Source organism: Balaenoptera musculus, chromosome 3 (assembly GCF_009873245.2).
Source record: "Balaenoptera musculus isolate JJ_BM4_2016_0621 chromosome 3, mBalMus1.pri.v3, whole genome shotgun sequence".
NCBI classification, from domain to species: Eukaryota; Metazoa; Chordata; class Mammalia; order Artiodactyla; family Balaenopteridae; genus Balaenoptera; species Balaenoptera musculus.
In genome coordinates this window covers 106,853,679-106,880,842 of record NC_045787.1, presented here as the reverse complement: position 1 = coordinate 106,880,842, position 27,164 = coordinate 106,853,679, and the positions used below count along the sequence as shown (strand labels likewise).

Here is a 27,164-nt window from a genome sequence, read left to right as displayed (position 1 = left end):
GGATCGTGAGAGATTACTACAAGCAACTATATGCCAATAAAATGGACAACCTGGAAGAAATGGACAAATTCTTAGAAATGCACAACCTTCCAAGACTGAACCAGGAAGAAATAGAAATATAAACAGACCAATCACAAACACTGAAATTCAGACTGTGATTAAAAATCTTCCAACAAACAAAAGACCAGGACCAGATGGCTTCACAGGCGAATTCTATCAAACATTTAGAGAAGAGCTAACACCTATCTTTCTCAAACTCTTCCAAATATAGCAGAGGGGGGGAACACTCCCCAACTCATTCTACGAGCCACCATCACCCTGATACCAAAACCAGACAAAGATGTCACAAAGAAAGAAAACTACAGGCCAATATCACTGATGAACATAGATGCAAAAATCCCCAACAAAATACTAGCAAACAGAATCCCAACAGCACATTAAAAGGATCATACACTATGATCAAGTGGGGTTTATCTCAGGAATGAAAGGATTCTTCAATATACGCAAATCAATCAATGTGGTAAACCATATTAACAAACTGAAGGAGAAAAAACATCATCATCTCAATAGATGCAGAAAAAGCTGTTGACAAAATTCAACACCGATTTATGATAAAATCTCTGCAGAAAGTAGGCACAGAGGGAACTTACCTCAACATAATAAAGGCCATATATGACAAACCCACATCAAACATCGTTCTCAGTGGTGAAAAGCTGAAACCATTTCCTCTAAGATCAGGAACAAGACAATGTTGTCACTCCCACCACTATTACTCAACATAGTTTTGGAAGTTTAGTGACAGCAATCAGAGAGGAAAAAGAAATAAAAGGAATCCAAATCGGAAAAGTAGAAGTAAAACTGTCACTGTTTGCAGATGACACGACACTATACATAGAGAATCCTAAAGATGCTACCAGAAAACTACTAGAGATAATCTATGAATTTGGTAAAGTAGCAGGATACAAAATTAATGCACAGAAATCTCTTGCATTCCTATACACTATCGATGAAAAATCTGAAAGAGAAATTAATGAAACACTCCCATTTACCATTGCAACAAAAAGAATAAATACCTAGGAATAAACCTGCCAAAGGAGACAAAAGACCTGTATGCAGAAAACTATAAGACACTGATGAAAGAAATTAAAGATGATACAAATAGATGGAGAGATATACCATGTTCTTGGATTGGAAGAATCAACATTGTGAAAACGACTATACTACCCAAGCAATCTACAGAATCAATGCAATCCCTATCAAACTACCAATGGCAGTTTTCACAGAACTAGAACAAAAAATTTCACAATTTGCATAGAAACACAAAAGACCCTGAATATCCAAATCCATCTTGAGAAAGAAAAATGGAGCTGGAGGAATCAGGCTCCCTGATTTCAGATTATACTACATTGTACAGTAATCAAGACAGTATGGTACTGGCACAAAACAGAAATATAGATGAATGGAACAGGATAGAAAGCCCAGAGATAAACCCACGCACATATGGTCACCTTATCTTGATAAAGGATGCAAGAATATACAATGGAGAAAAGACAGCCTCTTCAATAAGTGGTGCTGGGAAAATTGGACAGCTACCTGTAAAAGAATGAAATTAGAACACTCCCTAATACCATACACAAAAATAAACTCAAATGGATTAGAGACCTAAATGTAAGGCCAGACACTATCAAACTCTTAGAGGAAAACATAGGCAGAACACTCTATGACAAAATCACAGCAAGATCCTTTTTGACCCACCTCCCAGAGAAATGGAAATAAAAACAAAAATAAACAAATGGGACCTAATGAAACTTCAAAGCTTTTGCACAGCAAAGGAAACTATAAACAAGACCAAAAGACAACCCTTAGAACGGGAGAAATATTTGCCAATGAAGTAACTGACATAGTATTAATCTCCAAAATTTACAAGCAGCTCATGCATCTGAATAACAAAAAAACAAACAACCCAATCCGAAAATGGGCAGAAGACCTAAATAGACATTTCTCCAAAGAAGATATACAGATTGCCAACAAACACATGAAAGGATGCTCAACATCACTAATCATTAGAGAAATGCAAATCAAAACTACAATGAGGTATCACCTCAGAATGGCCATCATCAAAAAATCTAGAAACAATAAATGCTGGAGAGGGTGTGGAGAAAAGGGAACCCTCTTGCACTGTTGGTGGGATGTAAATTGATACAGCCACTATGGAGAACAGTATGGAGGTTCCTTAAAAAACTAAAAACAGAACTACCATATGACCCAGCAATCCCACTATTGGGCACATACCCTAAGAAAACCATAATTCAAAAAGAGTCATGTACCACAATGTTCATTGCAGCACTATTTACAATAGCCAGGACATGGAAGCAACCTTAGTGTCCTTTGACAGATGAATGGATAAAGAAGATGTGGCACATATATACAATGGAATATTACTCAGCCATAAAAAGAAATGAAATTGAGTTATTTGTAGTGAGGTGGATGGACCTAGAGTCTGTCATACAGAGTGAAGTAAGTCAGAAAGAGAAAAATAAATACCGTATGCTAACACATATATATGGAATCTAGAAAAAAAAATGGTTCTGAAGAACTAGGGGCAGGACAGGAATAAAGATGCAGACGTGGAGAATGGACTTGACGACACGGGGAGGGGGAAGGGTAAGCTTGGACGAAGTGAGAGAATGGCATGGACATATATACACTACCAACTGTAAAATAGATAGCTAGTGGGAAGCAGCCGCATAGCACAGGGAGATCAGCTCGGTGGCTTTGTGACCACCTAGAGGGGTGGGATAAGGAGGGTGGGAGGGAGATGCAAGAGGGAGGAGATATGGGGATATATGTATACGTATAGCTGATTCACTTTGTTATACAGCAGCAACTAACGCAACAGTGTAAAGCAATTATACCTCAATAAAGATGTTAAAAATGAATATTTTCCATAGAGGGAAGACTACTACATAGTAGTAGTAATTTTAGGTTTTAATTGTTTTACAAAAAAATTTTTGTAATTTTTGGGTAATTTTAATTATACCAAAAAGGAAAGGGTTTGAATATTTCCTGTAAAGCAAGGAGAGTATATGAGTTGGATGTATCACTGGGCCTGCATTATTTTATGCCCATTTAAGGTATGTGTACCATAATATCATTTGCTGTTGTTGAAAAACAGCAGCAGTTGTTTTAAAACAAACGGTATAGCACTTCAATGTATGTGAGAGTTAATGGTCTCATAGCCCTTTTTCTATTTCATTCTGACCACATTCCAGTGAGAAAGGAATTCTTTTCTCATTTACAAATGCTGAAATTGAAGCTCAGGGTAACCTGTCCTAAGTTATGTGACTATTAAGTCAAAAAGCTTGATAAGCGATTCCCACCTTCTGACTTCTCTTTATTATTATTATTATGTATTTGTTTATTTAACTCCATTGGTTGCTCTCAGAAATCCAGCTTTTATCTAGTATAAAAGCAAAGCTTCCAATTGCATTAAAAACTATTAAATTCTAATGTAGTAATGATATTTTTGTGTAGCAGTACTCACATTTATGACACTACTAGCTTAACGTAAAAATCACCAGAACGAAGTCTCATAATCTTTAATAAACTATTTATTCTCCCAAGAGCATTTACTAGGGCAAACTGTTTTCCTATTTTTAGGACCAATAAACAGGAGTATTCCAAATATTTCTCATACATATGCAGTTGGATCTTTTATATACATTATTGGGGGGAGTATGTAGCAATTCCATATTATATCGAGATTTTATTTTCAGCAATTCCTAGATTTTAAGAGAGCTACTTTATATCCAGATGAATTATATCCAAGTCTATCCTCTTATTTCCCTGTGTTGTTACAGCTTTATTCAACTGTGTTGCTATGTCTTTTAGAAATGTGTACCATAGCTTCCAGTAGGCACAACACTAGAGCTAAACCTTATACCATCGATAGCTGCATAGCAGCCGTAAGTGAGCTGTTAGATTGTCCATGTGATATCATTTTACTGGAACACAGACAAGGCAACAAAAAGTCAGGTGAACTAAATAAGTCTAATCTCCATTTGGAGAATATGGCTCTTTACGTAGTAGTTCTGCGAACTTGGGTTTGTCACTTTCAAATCTCAGTATCTCATTTCTTCCTATTTGCGAAGTCTGCTATGGGAATAACATGAGAAATAAAGTGAATGTGCTTTGAAAACTATATACAATATATTCTCTATCATGAAAATTGTGGGGAACACTATTACAGTTGATTTCAATACAATTTTGCCAATAGTGCTATTTTTCTACTCAGCTATATTTTGTCCTGTGCTATGAGGTGAAATAAAACTGCTTAGTTTTCTCACACAGACTGGTGGATGTTTTCACTCATTTATTTATACTGTTCAAACTGTACAGAGGATGGGCACAATTCCTCTTCTGACAATATGAAAATATCAGGTTGGAAAATTAATTTTGAATGGAAACCTTCATTCATTTCCATGCAGACATCTAAATTTAAAAGACTACGCCACAAAGAATTAGTTAATATTTTACTTAAAAGTGCTACTTCTGGTATAGTAATAAAAATGGGCCTTTACTGATTCTCCAACTAGTTTAAAAACAATAATGTGCTTATGAGGCCCTCTGTATTTCAACAGTGCTATTACCAAGAGAACACTGCATAATTTATTGTCAGTGTTGGGCATCAGATTGGATTCCACATGGTTAAGCTGGTATCATCTTGAAAAAATATATATATATAGATAGATAGATAGTTACAAGGTACAGACATATAGATATATGAACATATTAACATTTAACACGTCTATGAAACCTCCAAAACCCTTCCCACTGCAAATAAAACAGAATCATATAAAAGTGATTTCCAATCTTTACCAAGCACAAATAAAACAGATCTGAGTTTGAAAGGAGTCAACATCTGAACTGTTCTTATTCCTACCCAGTTTTATTTTGGTTGCTAAAGGCAGCTTAAACACCACTGAGTTTTATCTTACTTTTATTAATACTTCAAGAGTATTGAAGATCTATATTTCACCAAAGTAGCAAGAGTTGAATTTATTTTTATAAAACTGTAATAAGTAAGTCAGGAGTAGAGCCTTTCACCAAATAACTGAGTACTGACCTTAAAATTATCCAGTTTCAACTTTCGATAAAATCAACTTCATTTAATACTTCAAAACTGCACGATGACTTCTGTAGTTAACTGCACATTGTACTTGGAAGATTTTTTAATTGATGATTTTTAAGACAGCAAAATCAATGGAAAACTTACTGTGATGAACCAGGGAAAATCTGGATTTGGAGAATTCATTCATCCAAGTCTTTGCTTTTCAATCATTGTGCCCTTATCTTGACTAATTTTTGGCTGAAAATCAGATATCTCAGCCTTCACTAGCAAGTACCTTTATAATCCAATCAAATATAATCAATTCTAGGGGCAACTCAAATTGCTTGATTAGTTTAATAGCTGTCCTTCTTTTAACATTAAATGATGAGTGCATAATAATAATCCAAATGAATAATAAAAGCAAATATTAATATATATATGTTCTTCATCTATATATATGATTCTAATGAAGAGAAACATCTGCACTGAGAGCATACCCAGGTTAAATGGAAAGGAAAGATGTTTCTCAAGTTCTGACAATTACCTTTTGAAGAACCTGGCTGTTCACAAAGTATGAAAATGTTAACAGGACTGAGAGCACTAATATGAAATAGAAGCAAGGTACCAAGTGTCTTTGCTTTTCTAAAAACTTAACAAAAAATAAAGTAATTCTTAGTCTACTTTACTTATAACCTTAAGGTTAAAAAAAAGTCAATTTAGAGAATTTTTTTCATTTATGAATATTTTAGACTTAAAAGTTTAGACTATGACATCAAATAATCATCTAACATTCCTATACAAAATCCCTGTATAAATTTTACTTAAATAGTATTTAAGTATTTAAAAAGGATCTTTCTCGTAAATTTAAGCCACATTTTGAGCCTTTTCGACTAGCAACAGACTGTAATAGAGAAAAATAGATGGTAAATGTAAACCAAGGTATACATAACTGTAGAAAAACAATACTGTGAAGATGGCAGAAGGGAGGTTTGGGAGGAAAAAGGGAAAATATCTCTTTATGAATGAGGGAATAAGTTCCAGGGTTTTACACTGTCAAATCTTTGACACAACTTCTTCCGACTACCATCATTTGTGGGGAAAGATAGTAGAATTAGGTTGGTTGTGAAAATGCTAACTTGGACAGTTTGTCATGCTGTAGAGACTATGTGTGTTTGAGAGAAATAAGTGTCTAAATGACCTGCAGAAAATAAGGAGCTCTGGAGTCTTTGATACTGAGTAAGAAGAAAATTTAGAACAAATCACAGAAAAAAAAAAAAATTTACATCCAAGGTAGAATTCATAGTAAGGCCCCCAAATTAAGAAACTCAGTTTTGTTCAGATATGTATCAAGCTGTACCTGATTTTTTAAAAGCCTGCTTTAAAATAAGTATGTATTTGCTGTTCTGTTCAGTATTTACGGAAATGTAGATGCCTTAAGAATATGTGCATTTTTTAATTGAAGTACAGTTGATTTACAATGTTGTGTTCGTTTCTGGTGTACAGCAAAGTGATTCAGTTAAACATATATATTCAAATTCTTCTTAAGAATATGTGCATTTTGTAGGCACCATTCTTTTTCATGTATACAGACAATTCAAGAAGCCACTTCTTTAAAGTGTATCTGTTCTAACCTTTGTTAGAGAACACCAGAAACCAGATTATTCATTTTTCCATTTTTGTACCAAAGATTTCTTGGAGGCCTTGTCTTAGAGTTACACTGCACTGGTTTCAGTTCCGGTTTTGCTAGTAACTAGTTTTATGCATTTGTGCATTTTCATTAACCTAAAATATCTCAATTACATTCATTTATCATGTATTTTTAATGAATTCCTACTGGAAACGAGACTCTAAGTTGCAATGTGCATTCCTTTGATAAATCTATGTAACAAGATTTCTACCCACTTTCCTGATATAAAACTCTTGGTGGAGGATTCACTTAACATCCCTGAGTGTGCATGAAGAGTGTAGCAGGACAGGAGGGTGCAAGGAGAGTTGGGCTACTTGATTTCCAAGGTCATTTCTGGTACTGACATAATTAGGACTCAATAAAATATTTCAGATCAGTAAACAAATCAGGGAATGAATATACGTAAGACTACCTGAAGGAGCTTTAGCAATCATTACACTGATGTAGGCCTTACTTCTGGAACAGATTGTTAATGAGGAACTACGTCTTAGGGGGCAGTTCAGCCTGGGCTCTCAAGTCAGTCTGCCTGCTCTGCTGGCTATGACACCTATTTAGCTCTGTGACCTTAGGAAAGTTACTTCTGGATTCTGGTTTCTTTAACTGTAAATTATATTTAACAACATTACCTGCCTCATAGTGTTATTGTGAAGACTCAATGAAATAATACATAGAAAGTGCTTAGCACAGCACCTGGCATTGAGAGACTGGCCAGTCAATAGTGTTAGTTAATTTTAATACGCTCTATCAGCTCACCTAAAGTGAAAGATCAGCTCTTTGAGCTAGACCCTGATAGTGGCAGACTACAAATTGACTATAAACATCACATACCACCATAACTGATGAAATTTTTTAGAAAATGTTTTTATAGAATTATACTATTCAAGACTGTGTTCTTCTTAAAGAAATGTAGTATGGTGTGATCTTTTTTCCTATTTTCCATCCAGACTTTTGTGCTTGGCATCCCTTTTGCCGGCCATATCCCTCCTAATACACACCCAGGGATGTTAAGTGAATTCCCCACACTCAGAGATTTTTATGGGAGGAAAGGGAGTAGAAATTTTGTTACACAGTCTTTCCTGCTTCGGAGGAGTAGTATTTTTCTCCCAGTGTTTTCCTGGTAACTACTAACAAACAGGAAATTGGCACAACTGAAGACAGCCCATCCTGTGAGCACCTGGACCATAATTTACAGTCAGAGGCATCAATTCAAAGCAGCAGAGAGACTCCCCAGTAATTATAAAATCTTCTGAAAGTGAAATAGGCAATTAGTGGATTTCCATCTTATTTTTTAATTTTCATGGGAAATTCAAGTGTATTCAATTCTTTCACTTGCGATTATAGGGCTAATTAACAGGAATTCGTGGTGCTCTGTGTACGATAATGACAATTAGTTGTTGGCTGGAGAACCAATAAAGAATTACAGCTCTTTCCGTGCCTCGCGCAGCCATCGCCCGTGGTCCCAAGAAGCACCTGAAGCGCGTAGCAGCTCCAAAGCATTGGATGCTGGATAAACTGACTGGTGTGTTTGCTCCTCGTCCATCTACCAGTCCCCACAAGCTGAGGGAATGCCTCCCCCTAATTATTTTCCTAAGGAACAGACTTAAATATGCCCTAACAGGAGATGAAGAAGATCTGCATGCAGCGTTTCATTAAGATTGATGGCAAGATCCGCACTGATATAACCTACCCTGCTGGTTTTATGGATGTCACCAGCATTGACAAGACTGGAGAGAATTTTCGTCTGATCTATGACATCAAGGGTCACTTTGCTGTTCATCGTATTACACCTGAGGAGGCCAAGTATAAGTTATGCAAAGTGAGAAAGATCTTTGTGGGGACAAAAGGAATCCCTCATCTGGTGACCCATGATGCTCGCACCATCCGCTACCCTGATCCCCTCATCAAGGTGAATGACACCATTCAGATTGATTTGGAGACTGGCAAGATTACTGATTTCATCAAATTTGACGCTGGTAACCTGTGCATGGTGACTGGAGGTGCTAACCTGGGAAGAACTGGTGTGATCACTAACCGGGAGAGACATCCTGGTTCTTTTGATGTAGTTCATGTGAAAGATGCCAACAGCAATAGCTTTGCCACCCGGCTCTCCAACATTTTCGTTATTGGCAAAGGCAACAAACCATGGATCTCTCTTCCTCGTGGAAAGGGTATTCACCTTACCATTGCTGAGGAGAGAGACAAGAGACTGGCAGCCAAACACAGCAGTGGATAAAATGATCTCTAAGTGACGTGATTGGGAAAGTCTTTGTACTTATGGATAATACTACATAATTAAAAGCCTCTTTAGTGTTAAAAAAAAAAAAGAATTACAAGTGAAATTAAATTCAACATGAAAACAGGCCCTATTGAAGAGGGGTGAGAAGAGGTGCTGGCAACTTAAATATTAAATAGCTACTACACACAATAAATGCCTGGACATTTATGAGCTGAGAACCCAGTTATTCACTGGGAGAGTTATTTATAGACTGACAAACATTAAACTTTCACAAACCTAAACTATGGCTGAGATTTATTCTCTAAAGAGTGCTAAATTACTTTGGGGGAACCTGTACAACATAAATCATTCAACCATGCTTTACTGTGATAGGCTCTTGGAACCCAGCGATGAATAAAATACAGTTACATCTCTGAGATCACAAACTCTAGTCAAAAAAGCAGATATGCCAACATTCATAATTCATATCTCAACTACCCTAAACATTCCATTCCTTTCGTCTTCTTGCTCTAACATTCCCCCACGAGGGCACCATTTCCTGGAACCTTCTTGAGGAGTGACTGTTTTCTCTTAAGCTTAGTACCACCAAGTATAAATGTTTGGTGGTGCCTTAACTACCACTATACATATCCCCCATCTTTCCCTACAGAAATACCCAGTTTTGCATGTCCTGTCATCAAATTATATCTGCTATCCCTCCTTGTCACGGTCAGCTACGGCAAATCTGGACCACTGGCTCAATGCGTGAAAATTTTAGCTCCTGGTTTCCTGCAAACTCTTCAATGCTGTCATAATTCTTTGTAATATCAACATCACCAAAACCAGCTTCCCAATACTCTGGCCTCTCAAATCCTTACCTCTTCACCTCTAATATATAATGATCTTATCACTACTTTATCTTAACCCTTCACTTCCAGCCATATGCTCTATATTATTACAAATAAATGCAAACCCATCCATAATTTCGTTTTCCATTATCCCATTCTATGACCATCATTCTATCATTCCAACTCACTCTTTTAGTACCACCACAATTATTCAACACCTCCAGGGCTAACAATTGATTGATCCCATTAGCATTTTACTTATGCCCTCACTTCCCTCCTACTTAACTTAAAATCCATGGTCCATTACTATAATCGTTATAATAAAATACGTCCTCAACTGTTGTCACTCTCTGATTCACTTACTCCTTTTTTGAAAACATATCTGGGAATACATCCAGGCGGCACTTACTCCGTATTGCATGGAGGAACAAGATGGGAGAAAAAATTGCTTTCCACATTGTCCTTCTCATCTCAGTGGCAACCCTATCTTTCCGTTGGTCAGGTCAAAATATCTGGAGTCATCTTTGACTCCTGCCTTTCTCCCACACACCACAGTCCAATCCATCAGCAAATCCTGTTGACTCTCTTCAAGACATATCCACCATTTACGACTTCTTACCACCAGTACTGTTGCCACTCATCCAAGCATCATCGTCTCCTCCAAGGATTAATGGATTCCCAGCTTCATGCATTGCCCCACTGTGGTATTTTAACACATCATCTCCTATATTTCTCCTTCTTGCTCAGTGCCTACTAGCCATACCCTTTTTCTATTCTCAGAATAATCCAGGCACAAGCCAGGACCTTTGCTCTGAATTTCCTGGGCCTGGAATACCTTTCCCATCTAGCCACATGGCTCAACCTCAGGATGGATGGCATTTTGTTTTTTATTTTTGGAGTAGCGCTGATTTAATGTGTGTTAGTTTCAGGTGCACAGCTAACTGAATCAGTTATACATATACATACACTCTTTTTTAGATTCTTTTCCCATATAGGTCATTACAGAGTATTGAGCAGAGTTCCCTGTGCTATACAGTAGGTCCTTATTAGTTATCTATTTATATATAGTAGTGTGATATATCTCAATCACAATCTGGCATTTAAATTTCTCATATCAAAGAAAGTGGGACCTAATAAACTGCTTAGGGAAAAGATGGCAAGAACATGAGGATGGTCAATTTAGCTAGGAGGAGAGAAAAGGTAAAGCCGCAAGAACAAAACTTGGCATGAGAAGCTATGAAAAAAAATCCAGAAGAAAATGAATGTCCTTCATACCCTATAAGATCTGTCTAATTGGCAGGTATAGCCTTAAAAACATAGATGGATCCAGGAGAGTTTCATAGTCTGATTCTGATGGTATCAAATACTTGAGTCACACAACTTACCAACTTCATATTTCATGCTCTCCATAAAAATACCTAGAGAGGGAGGAGGGGCAAGATGGCGGAAGAGTAACGACACGGAGATCACCTTCCTTCCCACAGATACAGTAGAAACACATCTACACGTGGAACTGCTCCTACAGAACACCTACTGAACGTGGCAGAGAGTCAGACCTCCCAAAAGGCAAGAAAATCCCCACATACTAGGGTAGGGCAAAAGAAAGAAAAAAGAAATAACAGAGACAAAAGAATAGGGATGGGACCTGCGCCAGTGAAGAGGGAGGTGAAGGAGGAAAGTTTCCACACACTAGGAAGCCCCTTTGTGGGCAGAGACTGCAGGTGGCAGAGGGGGGAAGCTTCGGAGCCACGGAGGAGAGCGCCAACAGGGCCACAGGGGTGCGGAGGGGCAAAGTGGAGAGATTCCCGCAGGAGGATCGGTGCTGAGTAGTACTCACCAGCCCGAGAGGCTTGTCTGCTCAGCCGCCGGGGCGGGCGGGGCTGGAGCTGAGGCTCGGGCTTCGGTGGCTAGCTGGAGGGATCCGGGAAAAGCCTGCAGCTGCTGAAGAGGCAAGAGACGTTTTCTTGCCTCTTTGTTCGCGGTGCACAAGGAGAGGGGATTCAGAGGCCGCCTTAACGAACTCCAGAGACGGGCGCGAGCCGCGGCTATCAGCGCGGATCCCATAGCAACAGGGCGCAGAGGGAAAAACGGAGAGATTCCCGCACAGAGGCTCGGCTCCAAGCAGCACTCACCAGCCTGAGAGGCTTGTCTGCTCACCCGCTGGGGCGGGCGGGGGCTGGGAGCCGAGGCTCGGCTTGGTCGGATCGCGGGGAGAACTGGGGCTTGCGGCGTGACACAGCCTGAGGGGGCTAGTGCGCCAGCTAGCCGGGAGGGAGCCCGAGAAAAAGTTGGAGAGCCGAAGAGGCAAGAGACTTTTTCTTGCCTCTTTGTTTCACGGCGGCAAGGAGAGGGGATTCAGAGCGCGCACTAAACGAACTCCAGGACGGGCGCGAGCCGCGGCTAACAGCGCGGAACCCAGAGATAGGCGCGAGCCGCGGTTATCAGCGCGGACCCCAGAGACGGGCAGGAGACGCTAGGCTGCTGCTGCCGCCACCAAGAAGCCTGTGTGCGAGCGCAGGTCACTCTCCACACCGCCCCTCCGGGAGCCGGTGCAGCTCGCCAATGCCGGGCTCCCGTGGTCCGGGGACAACTTCCCGGGAGAACGCATGGCACGCCTCAGGCTGCTGCAACGTCACGCTGGCCTCTGCTGCCGCAGGCTCGCCCCGCCTCCTCCGTACCCCTCCCTCCCCCCCGGCCTGAGTGAGCCAGAGCCCCCAAGCAGCTGCTCCTTTAACCCCTTTCTGTCTGGGCGGGGAACGGACGCCCTCAGGCGCCTCTACTTGCAGAGGCGGGTCCAAATCCAAAGCTGAACCCCGGGAGCTGTACAAACAAAGAAGAGAAAGGGAAATCTCTCCCAGCAGCCTCAGAAGCAGCGGATTAAAAGCTCTACAAAACTTGATGTGCCTGCATCTGTTGAATACCCGAATAGACAATGAATCATCCCAAATTCAAGAGTGGACTTTGGGAGCAGGATATATTAATTTTTCCCCTTTTCCTTTTTTCTAAGTGGATATGTGTATGCTTCTGGGTGAGATTTTGTCTGTATAGTTTTGCTTTCACCATTAGTCCTAGGGTTAGGTCTGTCCGTTTTTTTTTTTTTTTTTTACTTAAAAAAAATTTTTTTTTTCTAATAATATTTTCTTAATAATTTTTTCCTTATTTTCCATTTTTAGAAATTAAAAAAAATTTTTAATAAGTTTTTTCATATTTTTATTTTTAAAAAAATTAAAAATTTTTTTCTTATAAATTTTTTCTTAATAATTTTTTTCTTCTTTTTTATTATAAAAAATTAATAAATCTATCTTTAAAAATTAAAAAAATTTTTTTCTAAAAACATTTACTCTTAATAATTTTTTTCTTATTTTTTATTATAATAGCTTTATTTTATTTTATTTTATCTCTTTCTTTCTTTCTTTCTTTTCTTCTCCCTTATACTCTGAGCTGGGTGGATGAAAGGCTCTTGGTGCTCCAGCCAGGCATCAGGGCTGTGCCTCTGAGGTGGGAGAGCCAACTTCAGGACACTGGTCACAAGAGACCTCCCAGCTCCACGTAATACCAAACGGTGAAAATCTCTCAGAGATCTCCATCTCAACATCAGACCCAGCTTCACTCAACGATCAGCAAGCTACAGTGCTGGACACCCTATGCCAAACAACTAGCAAGACAGGAACATAGCCCCATCCATTAGCAGAGAGGCTGCCTAAATCATAATAAGGCCACAGACACCCCAAAACACACCACCAGACGTGGACATGCCCACCAGAAAGACAAGATCAAACCTCATCCAACAGAACACAGGCACTAGTCCCCTCCATCAGGAAGCCTACACAACCCGCTGAACCAACCTTAGCCACTGGGGACAGACACCAAAAACAACGAGAACTACGAACTTGCAGCCTGTGAAAAGGAGACCCCAAACACAGTAAGATAAGCAAAATGAGAAGACAAAGAAACACACAGCAGGTGAAGGAGCAGGGTCAAAACAACACAGACCTAACAAATGAAGAGGAAATAGGCAATCTACCTGAAAAAGAAATTCAGAATAATGATAGTAAAGACGATCCAAAATCTTGGAAATAGAAAGGAGAAAATACAAGAAACATTTAACAAGGATGTAGAAGAACTAAAGAGGAACCAAGCAACGATGAAAAACACAATAAATGAAATTAAAAATACTCTAGACGGGATCAATAGCAGAATAACTGAGGCAAAGAACGGATAAGTGACCTGGAAGATAAAATGTGCAAATAACTACTGCAAAGCAGAATAAAGAAAAAAGAATGAAAAGAACTGAGGACAGTCTCAGAGACCTCTGGGACAACATTAAACACACCAACATTTGAATTATAGGGGTCCCAGAAGAAGAATAGAAAAGAAAGGGACAGAGAAAATTTGAAGAGATTATAGTTGAAAACTTCTCTAATATGGGAAAGGAAATAGTTAATCAAGTCCTGGAAGCACAGAGAGTCCCATACAAGATAAATCCAAGAGAAGAAACACACCAAGGACACATATGTAATCAAACTATCAAAAAATTTAAAATATAAAGAAAACATTTATTAAAAGCAGCAAGGGAAAAACAACAAATAACACACAAGGGAATCCCCATAAGGTTAACAGCTGATCTTTCAGCAGAAAACTCTGCAAGCCAGAAGGGAGTGGCAGGATATACTTAAAGTTCATGAAGGAGGAAAAACCTACAACCAAGATTACTCCTACCAGCAAGGATCTCATTCAGATTTGATGGAGAAATTAAAACCTTTACAGACAAGCAAAAGCTGAGAGAGTTCAGCACCACCAAACCAGCTTTACAACAAATGCTAAAGGAACTTCTCTAGGCAAGAAAACACAAGAGAAGGAAAACACCTACAATAACAAACATAAACTATTTAAGAAAATGGGAATAGGAACATACATATCGATAATTACCTTAAATGTAAATGGATCTAAATGCTCCCACCCAAAAGACACAGACTGGCTGAATGGATACAAAAGCAAGACCCCATATATATGCTGTCTACAAGAGACCCACTTCAGACCTAGAGACACATACAGACTGAAAGTGAGGGATGGAAAAAGATATTCCATGCAAATGGAAATCAAAAGAAAGCTGGGTAGTAGCAATTCTCATATCAGACAAAATAGACTTTAAAATAAAGACTATTACAAGAGACAAAGAAGGACACTATATAATGATCAAGGGATCGATCCAAGAAGAAGATATAACAATTGTAAATATTTATGCACCCAACATAGGAGCACCTCAGTACATAAGGCAAATACTAACAGCCATAAAAGGGGAAATCGACAGTAACACAATCATAGTAGGGGACCTCTAACACCCCACTTTCACCAATGGACAGATCATCCAAAATGAAAATAAATAAGGAAACACAAGCTTTTAAATGATATATTAAACAAGATGGACTCTAATTGATATTTATAGGACATTCCACCCAAAAACAACAGAATACACATTTTTCTCAAGTGCTCATGGAACATTCTCCAGGATAGATCATATATTGGGTCACAAATCAAGCCTTGGTAAATTTAAGAAAATTGAAATGTATCAAGTATCTTTTCCGACTACAACGCTATGAGACTAGATATCAATACAGGAAAAGATCTGTAAAAAATACGAACACATGGAGGCTACACGATTTACACTACTTAATAACGAAGTGATCATTGAAGAAATCAAAGGGGAAATCAAAAAATACCTAAGAAACAAATGACAATGGAGACACGACGACCCAAAACCTATGGGATGCAGCAAAAAGCAGTTCTAAGAGGGAAGTCTATAGCAATACAAGCCTACATCAAGAAAACAGGAAACATCTCGAATAAACAACCTAACCTTGCCACCTAAAGCAATCAGAGAAAGAAGAGCAAAAAAACCCCAAAGCTAGCAGAAGGAAAGAAAATCATAAAGATCAGATCAGAAATAAATGAAAAAGAAATGAAGGAAACAATAGCCAAAAATCAATGAAACTAAAGCTGGTTCTTCGAGAAGATAAACAAAATTGACCAAACCATTAGCCAGATCATCAAGAGGAAAAAGGGGAGAAGACTCAAATCAATAGAATTAGAAATGAAAAAGGAGAAGTAACCACTGACACTGCAGAAATACAAAAGATCATGAGAGATTACTACAAGCAACTCTATGCCAATAAAATGGACAACTTGGAAGAAATGGACAGATTCTTAGAAATGCACAACCCTACCGAGACTGAACCAGGAAGAAATAGAAATATGAAGAGACCAATCACAAGCACTGAAATTGAAACTGTGATTAAAATCTTCCAACAACAAAAGCCCAGGACCAGATGGCTTCACTGGCGAATTCTATCAAACATTTAGAGAAGAGCTAACACCTATCCTTCTCAAACTCTTCCAAAATATTGCAGAGGGAGGAACACTCCCAAACTCATTCTACGAGGCCACCATCACCCTGATACCAAAACCAGACAAAGAGGTCACAAAGAAAGAAAACTACAGGCCAATATCACTGATGAACATAGATGCAAAAATCCCTCAACAAAATACTAGCAAACAGATCCAACAGCACATTAAAGGATTCATACACCATGATCAAGTGGGGTTTATTCAGGAATGCAAGGATTCTTCAATATACGCAAATCAATCAACGTGATACATCATATTAACAAATTGAAGGAGAAAAACCATATGATCATCTCAATAGATGCAGAAGAAAGCTTTTCGACAAAATTCAACACCCATTTATGATAAAAAGCCCTGTAGAAAGTAGGCATAGAGGGAACTTTCCTCAACATAATAAAGGCCATATATGACAAACCCCACAGCCAACATTGTCCTCAATGGTGAAAAACTGAAACCATTTCCACTAAGATCAGGAACAAGACAAGGTTGCCCACTCTCACCACTATTATTCAACATAGTTTTGGAAGTGTTAGCCACAGCAATCAGAGAAGAAAAAGAAATAAAGGAATGCAAATCGGAAAAGAAGAAGTAAAGCTGTCACTGTTTGCAGATGACATGATACTATACATAGAGAATCCTAAAACTGCCACTAGAAAACTACTAGAGCTAATCAATGAATTTGGTAAAGTAGCAGGATACAAAATTAATGCACAGAAATCTCTTGCATTCCTATTATACTAATGATGAAAAATCTGAAAGTGAATTAAGAAAACACTCCCGTTTACCACTGCAACAAAAAGAATAAAATATCTCGGAATAAACCTACCTAAGGAGACAAAAGACCTGTGTGCAGAAAATTATAGGAAACTGATGAAAGAAATTAAAGATGATACAAATAGATGGAGAGATATACCATGTTCTTGGATTGGAAGAATCAACATTGTGAAAATGACTCTACTACCCAAAGCAATCTACGGATTCAATGCAATCCCTATCAAACTACCAATGGCATTTTTCACAGAACTAGAACAAAAAATTTCACAATTTATATGGAGACACAAAAGACCCCGAATAGGCAAAGCAATCTTGAGAACGAAAATGGAGCTGGAGGAATCAGGCTCCCTGACTTCAGACTATACTACAAAGCTACAGTAATCAAGACAGTTTGGTACTGACACAAAAACAGAAATATAGATCAATGGAACAGGACAGAAAGCCCAGAGATAAACCCACGCACATATGGTCACCTTATCTTTGATAAAGGAGGCAAGGCATATACAGTGGAGAAAAGACAGTCTCTTCAATAAGTGGTGCTGGGAAAATTGGACAGGTACATGTAAAAGTATGAAACTAGAACACTCCCTGACACCATATACAAAAATAAACTCAAAATGGATTAAAGGCTTAAATGTTAAGCCAGACACTATCAAACTCTTAGAGGAAAACATAGGCAGAACACTCTATGACATACATCACAGCAAGATCTTTTTGACCCAGCTCCTAGAGAAATGGAAATAAAAACACACGAATAAACAAATGGGACCTAATGAAACTTAAAAGCTTTTGCACAGCAAAGGAAACCATAAACAAGACCAAAAGACAACCTCAGAATGGGAGAAAATATTGCAAATGAAGCAAATGACAAAGGATTAATCTCCAAGATTTACAAGCAGCTCATGCAGCTCAATAACAAAAAAACAAACAACCCAATCCAAAAATGGGCAGAAGACCTAAATAGACATTTCTCCAAAGAAGATATACAGATGGCCAACAGACACATGAAAGAATGCTCAACATCATTAATCATTAGAGAAATGCAAATCAAAACTACAATGAGTATTCATCTCACCACCGGTCAGAATGGCCATCATCAAAAAATCTAGAAACAATAAATGCTGGAGAGGGTGTGGAGAAAAGGGAACACTCCTTGCACTGTTGGTGGGAATTTAAATTGATACAGCCACTATGGAGAACAGTATGGAGGTTCCTTAAAAAACTACAAATAGAACTACCATACGACCCAGCAATCCCACTACTGGGCATATACCCTGAGAAAAACCATTAATTCAAAAGAGTAATGTACCAAATGTTTCATTGCAGCTCTATTTACAATAGCCAGGACATGGAAGCAACCTAAGTGTCCATCATCGGATGAATGGATAAAGAAGATGTGGCACATATATACAATGGAATATTACTCAGCCATAAAAGAAATGAAATGGAGGTATTTGTAAGAGGTGGATGGAGTTAGAGTCTGTCATACAGAGTGAAGTAAGTCAGAAAGAGAAAAACAAATACAGTATGCTAACACATGTATATGGAATCTAAGGGGAAAAAAAGGTCATGAAGAACCTAGTGGCAAGATGGGAATAAAGACACAGACCTACTAAAGAATGGACTTGAGGATATGGGGAGGGGGAGGCGTGAGATGTGACACTGTGACAGCGTGTCATGGACATATATACACTACCAAATGTAAAATAGATGGCTAGTGGGAAGCAGCCGCATAGCACAGGGAGATCAGCTCGGTGCTTTGTGACCGCCTGGGGGGGTGGGATGGGGAGGGTGGGAGGGAGGGAGATGCAGGAGGGAGGAGATATGGGAAAGTATGTATATGTGTAGCTGATTCACTTTGTTATAAAGCAGAGAAACTAACACACCATTGTGAAGCAATTATACTTCAATAAAGATGTTTAAAAAAAATATCTAGTAGCTTTCTATTTGGATACAGAATGAACTAGTCACTTCAACATCAATGCCCCTTTATTAAGTGTTCTTTTTATTCTCTGTTTCAACAAGCAACATTCTTGTTACAATTTAGCATCCCAGACAATTGCTTACAGGCAAAGAATGTAGTGATCATTGATGTAAATATGTTGGACTTAACATTGTACTTATTATATTTAATTAATAAGCTGCATTTTGGCATCAGTCTCAGTGAATTTATTTTGATCCAAGAAGATTCCCCATCAACGTACTGACTTAACGTTGACTTTAACTGGTATAATACGGCCCAGCTATGGTAACTCCCAAAGTAAAAGCCCCTTTGTAGGGTTCTTTCTGTACAGGCACCCATCAGTGTCTTCTGCCTCACCACATACCATGACATGTTTCCATTTCAAAATGACAATGAATGTGAGGAAAATCTCAAGAAGGAGTTTGAGACATCAGGCTGGCACATACTCTATTGAATTTGTAGTTTGTTCCACCAGAACATAATCATATAGCTAAATGACACTTTGAAATAATACCTTTGGTCATGCTTAGACTGCCACAGTTTTTTGCATGTAAGATAAGGACTGAGGGGGAACATAATTAATTCCAAATTTCCACCTAAGAATAACAATTACTTCATCTAGTTACTCAAGACTGGTTTCCTTCTGATCTCCCTCCTACTTATATACTAGAAACAGCTTCAAATCTTCTAAATGCACATTTCTACCACTAAAAATTCTCTTTTATATAAACACTCTCGTTTTTATTACATAGCTAATTGAGAAAGCTGGGAGAGGGAACGAAATTTTATTATCTCAAAGAGTCATTCAGTCAGAAAATATTTGAGTACCCACTGCATGCAAACCATTCTACTAAGTTTGTAAAGGATATGCCAATTTTATAAATGGTCTCTGTGCTCCAAAACCTATTATAAAACAGAACTATAGAAACATAACTAATAAAAAATGTAGAAAGTGTTAAATTCATACAAAAATTTACAAATATTCAATGATTATAATGCTGAAGAGGAAGAGAACTATTCGGCCAGTGGAATTAGAGAAGGCTTTAGGAAGGGGGGATATTTCACTGCTATTTGAAAGTCCTGCTTGTGAGTTTTGCGAAACTATCATGGGACAGCTTTAGTAAAGAACCATGTCCCATCCAAAGTCACTACAACACATGTTGTACAACATATATTTTAAAACAATAAAATGAAATGCAAGCAAGATGAGAAACAAGTGTTAATTCACAAAATTCTGAAGCACTATTATATGAAACACGTTTCTTATATTAGCAGATCACTAAAAAGGAATCTAGCACCCTGGTCTGGCTGGCAGTCATCCAGCATAGGATAAAACAGCCCCTCACTGAATTGGCCACCAGGAGCCTGTGATGACCCTGGACCCCAAATGGTGCTGAGAAGCATCAGACCTATGAGGATGCGCCTAGCCTACTGACTTGCCTGCACTTTAGGTCTTTTCCAGGACACCCAGAGCAGATGATTCCTTATTTTCTTCATAGAAAAGTTAGATTATATCATGAAATCACCTGAAAAAAGTCAAAAGTGCTTCTGCCAGTTAAATATAACTTATAAAAGCAAAGAAGTAAGCTAAATAAAGCTTTGCCTGCCTGAGGATTGGTGTTGAAACTTTTGGCGTTCTGAGGAAACCTACGTTTTGGTTTTTTCCCTCACATTCCTTTTGGGGTAGTCAAACTGCACTGTACCAAACACCCAAGTTCCATTTTGTTTTGAGAGTGGAACAGTACAGAAATAATACTGGACTTACAGTAAGGGGTCTTAAGTTCAAATTTCATCTCTGTTACTAATTAGTTGTAGATATTTGGACAAGTCACTTAACTTTGATGCCCCTTAGTTCTCTTATTTTTCAAAAGGAAGGAGGTTTGACCAAGTAACTTCTATGTCCTCATCATACTCTATCATCTTGGCAGGGGTGTGGGGGAGTGAAGGGGGGAGAAAAAGATCATACTCAAATGTTCCAAAATAACACCCAGCCATGGTTGTATGTGAAATCAAAAGGGATAGAAGACTTTGGTAGAAACTCAATAATCGCCTATGTATCTTCTAGATTATGATAAAAGAAAAGAAATATTTATAGGGATATTAAAATAGAAGTAATGATTAGCAGAAATCTCTCACAGCAGTGGTAGAAAAGGCTGATGTGAGGAAGTATGAAGAAATGAGAGCAAAGATTCGTGACTTTTGTCTTGGTGCAGCCCTCAGGACATTGTGTGTCCAATTTTGGGTTTATTTTCCATGGAAGGAGCCAGTATGCGTTTGGGACAAATGAGTTAATGCAATTCAACTAAAAGCACATTGGGGAGAACTTAATATAATATAAAGCAGAATGAATAAGGGAATTGTTTAGAATTAGGAAAATTGTGGGCCCTGAACCAATATGACAAGGGAGGGTACGCTGTGTGAACCAGACATTTCAGTTTAGGAAGTTGGACTCTCACCAAAATGGAAAAGTTGATGAATAGATGTGATTAAACAATGATATTAGACAATAAATTTAGGAGGACTATATTAACAAATTGGGTTAAATGTAAGACTAGAAGTACTTCCTTCTCTGGTCCTTTTACACTGTAGTGAAACAGTAGTGATTAGCTTACACTTAACCAGCTTTCCTGACCAGCTTTACACTTAACCAGCTTTTCTTGACTTACTATTAAGTTAATCAGTAAGATTCCCAGGGACAGTCTTTGGTAGTCTGTGATCTCCGCCAGTTTGTCAGATGCATCCAAGGACAAGAAGCTGCCCAAGAAACAAGAAAGAGGCATATAATGGATGGACCGTAGTGAACTCCACACAACCACTAACAAGCAACCTCCATTTTACATGAAGTGCCTTCAAATTGCCCATAATCAGGATTTTCTATGGAAAGGGAAGAGATGAAGGGTCACTGAACCACATGGCCTGTTTTTTTTTTTTTTTTGTCTGTTAGTTTTTATTAGCATTAGATACAGGCTAAGAGCTACTACCGATTCTTCAATAAATATTCAAACATTGTTAAGAGAGGACTTTACAAACCAGTTCTAAATGTCAAAGTTGTTATTTTGACATTTAGAACTGGTTTGTAAAGAAGAAAGAACGCAACAGCGTTCTTCCTCCAAAGTGAATTTATTCTTTCAAAACCCTGAACACTAAGTTCATATTTTAAAGGCAAACCCAAACAACATCACAAAAGACAACAGATTTTTTAATAAATTCCAGTTGTTCTGAGGCCACTTGCATCTGTTTGACTCGGTAGCAGCAAAATAATGGACTTCTTCCAGATGAATGAGTTACAGAAAACAAGTTCTGTTTCACAGCATACGCAGGAAATTATTGTGCACAGAGTAAGAAAAGAAGAAACAAGAAACTGCTTTTGCAAACTGATGTATGCGAAGTAGAAAACTATATGAGGATCTCTGATGGTCCAAAATAAAGATATTCCCCCTAGGCAGCTACCCAGAGAAGCACACTTCCTTAAACTTAACACAAAGGCAGCATCAGCAGAAGGGAAAAGAAATTGCCTTTCCTATTGCAGCATGCTTATTTGGTAACCTATCCAGCTTTGTCTCTTTTCTCACGGTAAATGACTTTGCCTTGGACTTAACTTCTAGACCCTGCGAAGTATTTGGAAGAATTCTGGAAGCAGCCCTTGCCCTTGGGAACTTTCTCAGAGTTGATTCTAGATGAAGATTCAGGCATATGTAGATTTAAACATCATATATTCATTATGTTAAATGTGAAGTCAATGAACAGCAGACAAGACTTTCATCTGTTTCCCAAATTAAGTAAAATTATTGAACTGTTTTCTAAATTCTTCACATGTGTCACACAAGTAGGTTTGCCTTCTGAAACATGCTTGGAGCAAAGTAAAGATCATTTCAAAACCACCTCCTTTATTCCAAACACAAAACGATGGGCCAATGAGAATTATTGGCAATAAACAGACTTCACCTCCCAGTCCTGGCTCAGCCATGTATAATTGTGTGCAAATTCCTTACCCTCTGTCGACCTGAATTTCTCTACGTAAGATGGACCTTATCCCTACTTGACAGACCTGCTGAGGGGACAGGAAAGAATACGCATAAAACACCTGGCACGTTTCTGACAGGCTATATGCTACCTAAAGATGATTGCTTAGTAATACTATTAAATAAGAATATCTATCAGCTTATGGGCTAATGAAAAAACTATCTCCCCAAATGCCAAGTCCGTTGTTTTCTAAGTCTTCCTTAGCATATCTCTGTGTTAATTTGCCAAGCCTCTTACATCTCTTTCTCTGGAGTTTGAAAAAGAGGTAACTTAGTAAGAGGGAGTTCTCCTAGAGTCATCCTCACGGACCTGTACTGTTAGAAACCCCTCCTGGTCAGTACTCACTTCCCTAATAACCAGGAAATGAAAATACTAATTTTATAAACAGATTGGACACTCTCATCAGATATTTAATAGCAAGAACAACGACAGGTTTTCAAGAGGAATGAAGATGGAAATTTAGGAAAGAGAGGAGATACAAAGTACTACACAAATGGTAGGTCTGAGATGTCCCAACAATAATAAGTCAGAAGAAGCATATTTTAGTACAGTGGAAATTGTGCTACTGAAAACAAGTCCAAGTTTGTGGATGAAAGCTGAGCTCCAAAGGCTATTTTAAACGTCATACAGCTTATTTCCTTTATGCTGAGAGTCCTTTCTTTTCTTCATTTTCAGCTGCTCTCTGTACCACCCCCAAATCAAATACCTGATGAGATTCAGGCCAGTGGACATATAGTCACAAAAGTACTGCTCTGATTATTTGAACATAGTGAGAAAATCTTTAAATTTATGTGTTTCAAAAGGTGAGAAAATTAAAAATCAAAAAACCAGATGTAGCCCATTTTTGTACAGAAGACCAAGTTTTATTGTTGAATCTCAAAAGAAGAGAGTTTGAATTATAAGAAAGAAAGAATACTAAAAGAAGCCACATTTCAACAAAATCCAAAAGCTATTTATTATCCACTGAATGCCAAAATTATTTTTTAAATGGAAATCTGTTTTCTATTTGGTCACTGACTCTCATCTGAAAAAATCTGTACTTTTTCAACATGCTTTTAAAAAAAAAAATTGGACAGGCAGAGGGGAATTAATACATACCTTAAAAATATGATCATATTTATTTCAGTCTGATATATAAGAGACTGAATAACTTATTCACTGGAAAAAAACTCTTCATAACCTCTGGCAAATATGCAAATTAGTAAAACAAATATAACGTGCTAACCTCTAGGCCTAATATTTAGAAATGGGTTTCTGCTTTGTAGAAGGATGGATTTTCTTGTAAATTATTTTCATTTTTTTAAATGTGGCTCAGATTCTAGATTAATTAACAAATATAGCTATATGCATGAACTTTAAAGTATAATTCATTAACCATTAATCCATCTTAAGACATTCTTCTCTGTTATAAATTCCACCTGGCCTACATATTCATTCTCTGATGTGAATAAAATTGTTTTGTGTTGATACCTGTTTTAAGAATTGTCTCATCTCTTAAAAACTTGTTAATATTCTGTGGTATCCCTCAGGTAGAATCAGGAATTCCTAATTTACAGAGTAGCTGTGGTAGGAAGAAAAACGCCCCCACAAAAGATATTCACATCAAGTCCCTGAAACTTGTGAATGTTACCTTATTTGTATAAAGGGTCTTTGCAAAGGAACTAAGTTAAGCATTTGGAGATGAGGGTCAACCTGGATTATCTGGCTGAGTCCTGTATTAGAGTTCTCCAGTGAAACAGAATCAATAGGAGATAGATAGATAGACAGATGATAGACAGGGAGACAGAGAGGAGAGAAGACAAAGACAGACAGAGACAGAGATTGACTGATTAATTTTAAAGAATTAGCTCATGTAATTTGTAGGGGCTAGCAAGTCCAAAATCCATACGGTAGGTCTAGAAATTTAACTAAGAGGTCATGCAGTCTTGAGTCTCAAATCATAGTGCAGGCCAGTAGACTAGAAATGCAGGCAAGTTTTTTATGTTAGTCTTAATGCAGAATTCCTTCTTTTCAGGAAACCTCCAGTTTTGCTCTTGAGGGCTTCAACTAATTACATGAGGGCCCACACATTATTAAGGATCATTTTCTTAAATCAACTGACTTAAAAATAAATTTTAATCACATCTACAAAATATTTGCACAGAAACACCTAAACTAGCATTTGTCCAAACACTGAGCATCATAGCCTAGCCAGGTTGACACTTAAAATGAAACCTTACAGGCCTTCAATCCAAAGACAAGTGTCCTTTCAAGAGACACAGAAAGAACAGATACAGAGGAGAAGGCCAAATGAAGATAAGCAGACAGATGTGGCCTCAGGCCAAGGAAGCTGGCAACAACCAGAAACTAGAAGAGACAAAGAACAGATTCTCTCCTAGAGCCCCAGAGGCAGTACAGCCATACTGACACCTTGATTTGGGAAGTCTGGTCTCCAGAAACTGAGAGAACAAGTTTCTGCTGTTTTAAGGCACTGCACAGGAAACTAATGCATTAGCTATAAATAGAAAATTAATATCTACCTCAATCTCAGACAACTACTTTTAGCCAATTAATCTTAACTTCTTCTAATGTTATTTTATGATACAGTGATATGATTTTTATCATTCCATGTCCATTTTTCATCTACCCACAACTAAAAGATAATTAACCCAATGCAACATTTTTAAAACAATGAGCATCTTGCACCTGGATTTGTTAATAAATGTAATTTGATCTGCAAATACAGGTTGTGGAATATAGTGTTAACATGGAAAGAAGAAAATCAGAAATTGAGGGCTCTGTCTTAAGTCATGAAAGGTGATGGAAAACAAGGGATATAAACAAGAGTCCTTCCATGGTGGTGAAATAGAAGGAATATAAACAAGAGCTATTTTAAAGGGACATTCACCAAGATTTAGTTGCCTGCTGAATGAACTAATGTAGAGAAATTATAAATCAAATAAACTAAATTATGAATCAACCTAATCTCTGGTATTGGTTGATTAGGAAAACAAAGGCACATCTGACAAGGAAGTTGAGCAGAGGTACTGTGTGTACAGGTACTGATGGAGGCAGGGCAAGAGGGGGTGCGGTATAAAGAGGGAGATAGGCATAAACGATGAGGACTTAAGTTTGGAGTATGTTGCATTTGAGAGTTGAGGTAAACACCTTGATATGGGTGTTTTCATCAACAGTTAATAAGACAGATACAAAGAGAAGGCAGTCGACGAAGAATTATAGATGATTTTACCACTAGTCTTTTTATATTTACGTTTAAAAGGCATTATCATTTAACGAATGCAAACGTTAATGTGATTTTTTTTATCAGCTCTGCAAATGAAATAACATGCTACCAATAGTAATGATATTATTGACCTATGCTATTAATGACAAATACAGGATTATTGATAATATTTTCCTTCCAAACTCAACACATCATGTTTTCTGTAGTTCTTGTACTGAGTCATCCAAAGGAAAGAAAAACATTCTAATTTCAGAAAACAATGATATCAACAAAAAACAATTATTAATACCATGCTTCCCTAGTTATAATTTGGAAGTTGTTCAGTAATAATTACTACACGTGATATCATAAATATAAAATATTTTCACAAACAGCTTCAGAAATAATTTCATTTTATATAGTCTAAGAACTTAAACTTCCCCATAATTTCAGGTGGATTCCTTTAAAGAAATACCATTAACAAACACACACATGGTGCATCCATGCAACAAGCAAAGTGTTCCATGTGCTTTGTGTATACTGACTCATGTGGTCCTCTGAACAATCCTATAATGCAGATACAATTATTATTCTTAGTTTACATATGAGGACACTGAGTCTCAGGTTAAGAGTCTTGCCCAGGACCACAGAGCTAGGAAGGGAATGAACCAGGATCTTATTCATGATCGAAATCACTAAGCTCTACTACTTTAAGCACTCTGTTTCCCTTTAGGAGAATGTGATAGGTGTGTAACAACTTAGTTTCTTTTTTAATTAAAGTGGAAACAAGCTGTAAAACAAAAAGAAAGTCAAGCTTCCCTTTATCCTTTGCACTTCTACTGAGGTCAGGGAAGAGTCGTCTTTGGTTCCTTTGGAATTCCTTTTCTTTCTCTCAAAGGAAAATTTTGAAATTTCCTTTTTTCTCACACAGTGCTATTAC

At 37.8% G+C, this 27,164-nt stretch overlaps 1 protein-coding gene and 1 pseudogene across 2 annotated transcripts in view; one reads left to right on the top strand and one right to left on the bottom strand.

Annotated features, from left to right (window-relative positions):
- CHSY3 (chondroitin sulfate synthase 3) overlaps nucleotides 1-27,164 on the bottom strand; it is a 296,881-nt gene that overhangs the window by 124,999 nt on the left and 144,718 nt on the right. The gene's annotated exons all lie outside the window — the stretch shown is intronic.
- LOC118893445 lies at nucleotides 8,227-27,085 on the top strand (annotated as a pseudogene).